Here is a 4,748-nt window from a genome sequence, read left to right on the forward strand (position 1 = left end):
TACATAACGCTGGACCCTATAGACTTTCGAATATCCAATCCTACCCTAAGCTCCCAATCATACAAGAACAGAACATGAGGCCAAATCAAACTTTCTCAGGCTATAAGATCTTAATTATGTATGACCATGACGCATACACTAAATAACTACAGTAATGATGTCAATTTCATACAAAGGAAACCCTAGGCTAGCAGGCATTATATAATCAGGCAATTCTATCATGCAATTCCTGAAGATCCCTAGCCTAGTACTAGCATGTTGTTCTAACATATCACATAATCAAATAACTTGTATGGTATTTTGGGGTCTACTTACTGGCTCCGGCTGATCGTACCCTCTACGTCCTCCTTTACTTATTTTGAAAACCTTTTGAAAACTATTTTTGAAAATCTCTCCTTGATTTGAGACTGGATTCACACGAATGTTCCTCCAATTCACTCAAACCAAGGCTCTGATACCAACTTGTAACACCCATAAAAATTGAGCCGATTTAAAACATCTTAATTCATTCAAAAACCATTAAGTTCATACATCTCGTTTTCAAAATAGTTTAAACATCAGAGTATCCCCCGGAACCATATTACATAAATCATAAAACATGATGAGCGGTACGATCATGCCTTTGCCTTGCCGCGATCCCCTGATGTACCTGAAACAATAAACTGAAACTGTAAGCCCGAAAGCTTAGTGAGTTACCCCCAAAATACCAACCACACATAAACATACTCATATCACAAATAGAACAGCCATGCACATCGGGTCTACTGTGTGACTGGTCCGCCCACACCGGGCCTTCAGTCCACCTAGTCCACCCTCCGAGTCTAGCCATGTACATCGAGTCTACAGTGTGATTGGTCCACCCGCACCGGGCCTTCAATCCACCTGGTCCACTCTATGAGTCTACAGTATGACTGGTCCGCCCACACCGGGTCTTCAGTCGGCCTGGTCCACTCTCCGAGCCTCGGCACGTCTGGTCTGCCGTCTTGGGGCCTTCAGCCTATCCGGACCGCTCGCTGGGCCTTTGGAATATCCGGTCCGCCCTGGGTATGTTGGCCTACAGCACAAAGCAGGACCCGCCTCAACCCAACCCCCGTCAAACAACCATGTGCACATAAACAATTAATCGCATAACAAATCCTTAACCAGACAAACAGTCTAACAGATCACATAGCATATCAATATCCTAACCAGGATTCTGACCTAACCGGTCACTAGCATAACATTACCCTATATACCGGGTACCGACCTTAACCAGGTCACTAACATAACATTACCCTAAATACCGGGATGCAGATCTAGCAAAGCAATAACATAACAAACAATACCCGGATTTCCATCCGATAAAGGGCCGGCCTTGGTGCCGTAGACCCTGTCGATATAGTGAGGATAACTCACCTGCAATTGCCGATTGAAGAGATACGACCAAGCTGCTCCGACCACCGACACGAACTTCACCACAGCACACTCTGAGATGTACCCAAACTAATGTAGATCCCAGATCTACACAAGCCCCTTGATGCTAGCCTCTAATTTCTCAAGCTCCTTCCACCAAATTCCTCTTCCAAGCTCCAATCTCCTCAACAATGCAGTCTCACATGAAATTAGGGTTTTCTGGAACAATTTGGGGGAATAAGAGGCTGGGAGAAGGACATAAAGTCCTTTAAATAGGGTGCAACCCTCAGGACTAGGGTTTTCTCATTCCAGCACCAACTCGTCGAGTACGTCTTCCGACTCGGCGAGCTGGCCACTTATCCCGCGATCAATCCTGCTCCGACTCGACGAGTAGCATACCTACTCGTCGAGTAGCTTCCTTAATTTACACTTAGCACCCTCCAACTTCTTACTTCCGAACTTGGGATGTTACATTTCCAGTTACAAATACCTAGATTTCAACTATGCATTTTATCGAACACGTTGTGTGCTTCTTCAGTTTCTTCAAAAAAAAATTAGTGAGAGACTTACCAATTCAGTTTCTTGAATTCAAGAAACAAACCCAAACAACCATGAGTTATATCCCATCCATTATCATAAATTTTTTTAGGAAAACCCAAACATCCAAATTTACATGGATTCAAATAAAAAAAAAGACGAAGAAGAAGATCACCTGTTGGCCATGGATGCTTCTGTTAACTTCCTCTTGCTTCGATCAGTCAAGAATCGAGACCCTTGTCCCCCTCAAACTTGTTGTTTTGCTGCTTCCTTTCTCCCTTTTGTGTCAATGGCCAACAACCCCATTTTCGTGTTTTTCCTTTCCTGAAAAAAAAAAGAAAAACAAACACTTCCCAGTTTCAGTCTTTTGTTGTCATTCTCTCCCCTAGTGGTTGGATTACCGGACCAGAGAAATAAGAACAAGAGGCTGCCGAAGCATACCTCCGTCCACGTACCTGTAATCGCCGGGATTTCCTGCTCGTTCGCTCCTCGCTTCTCACTCGCGTTCACGGACCCCACAACAGTGCCACTTCTCCTCCGCATCCCCTTCTTCAGTCTCATCGAACCCCAGAGTCCATCATCGATTTCGAGATGAGAGTATGTGATCCCTTTTGGATTCGTCGATTGTAGAGGAAGAAGCAGAAGCGGTGATGGTGATGGTGTTGATGCCGATGACGAACGTGTTCGGCCACAGACATAACTAGGTCAAATATATTTACTATATTTCCTTAATTGAATGATTTCAATTAAATGATTTCCTTCATTAAAAGTACAAAAGGTACAAAATACCCTTTAATGATTTATTTAATTATTTATTATTTCTTCAATTCTCATTGGTGCATTTAGGCACACAATAGTTGCTAGAAACATTTGAACCTAACTCTCTCTCTCTCTCTCTCTCTCTCTCTGTATATATATATATATATATATATATATATATATATATATATATATATATATATATATATATATATATATATATATATATATAAGGAGAGGATCAAATGAGAACACCTAAAAGGTTGAGAACGCGAGAACAGTTGTACACCAATCATTTTATGAGGGCATAAATGTAAATTATCCATCTAATTAAATTATGATTTCCTAAATTTTAGTGATTATGATGACAATTACCCAAAATATCTCATTTTTTAGATCCTATTCTTTTAATGAACCAATAATTAATAAAATCATGATTTAATGTCTATCTAAGAAAACGTTTTTTTTCCTTTCATTTTTCATTTTTATGTTTCATTTTTAGTAATCAAATATCAAGAGAATGAAAAAATTATCGGTTTACCTCATTTATTTTTTTTAAAAATATGTTCATAAATAATGATTTATACATTTCATTTTAAAATGAATAAAATTGTAAATTATAAATGAATTAACTCAGTTGTATTTATGAATATACTTGTAAATCGTAAATGAATAAAAGTCGAAAAAAATATTATAAAATCAATTAAAATGGTAATCATATATAAATAAATAAAACACATTTCTATTCATATAAGAATATAATTATAATAGTAAATGAATAAGTTACAATATATATATTTTTTGACACGAAAACTAGTACTACAATTACAATCATAAATGAATAAAACACATTTGCGCTCCTTCCGAAAGAGGTATTGGTGTCGGTGTTTCATTTGGTAAATCTCTCACCTTCCACTATATGCATATTTATTCATTCACACATGAATACACTGCTATTCACACATAAATACATTGATATTCACAAATAAATACACTGCTATTCATAAATAAATACAAAATAAAAATAGTGTAAAAATTATCATTTCTTCATAAAATGAATACCCCTAATCATAAATAAATACACTTATTGATCACACATGAATAAATTGATATTCATAAATAAATACAGTCATTCACACATAAATACACTGATATTCACAAATGAATAAAAGAAAATAGTTGTTGCCCTTTCGTTTCAGCCCTCTCTTCATCTCTTTTCTCATTCTTTTTTGTCAAGTATTACCACACCAAAAGTACCCTTTTAATGCTTAATTTGCTGGTGAAGTCAAAGACCAAGAATAACTACAAAAACATTACCTTTCTAATCATTGTTAGTTGTTGAATTTCGATTAAATCAAGACTCAAGAAACCTCCATTGAACCCACTTTTTGCTGTCGAAATTGATGAACTAATTTCTGCTCTTTCTTTCCCTTTCTTCTTCTTCGTTCCCTTCCAAAAATAACCACCAGTTCACCTGATTTCTCTCAACACAAAACAACAAAAAAGAAGGAAGGATTTCACCTGTTTTTGGCAATGATGAATCTGAGTCCCAATTTAATATCATTAGAAAGCAATTTAATATCAATATTGTAATACAATTGCTAGAATTTGGCCTATGAACACAATAGAAGGAAGAATCAAAACTTACCAATTGTTGATTTATAACTTCAATTTCATAGGAAATCCTGTCAAAATTCCCCCCTCTTCTTGCATCGCCAATCACGCACCCCCTTCATGATCCTTTTTTCCTTCCGTCTACAGCAACATCAAGAGTGAATCGGTACTGTTGACTTCATCGTAGCCCATGGTGGATTGAAGGCTTCCTTCCCGTCACTCCCTTTATCGCCGTTGTCGTCTTCATAAAGCTTGCCATTGGAGGAGAAGACGACGACAACGACAGTAGCATCGCAGAGAACAGAAAGCTGCTGCAATTTCTTGTTTAACCCTAATCTTCGTTTTGAAAGCGTCACTTGTATGCTATCCTTGTCTTCAATTCGCTTCACCTCCAACTTTCTTTAGCCCATCGTACCCTTAGATCTCCTCTGGACGTAACTTTTTCA

Source organism: Lactuca virosa, chromosome 3 (assembly GCF_052849685.1).
Source record: "Lactuca virosa cultivar CGN04683 chromosome 3, Lactuca_virosa_CGN04683_v6, whole genome shotgun sequence".
Taxonomy (NCBI): Eukaryota; Viridiplantae; Streptophyta; class Magnoliopsida; order Asterales; family Asteraceae; genus Lactuca; species Lactuca virosa.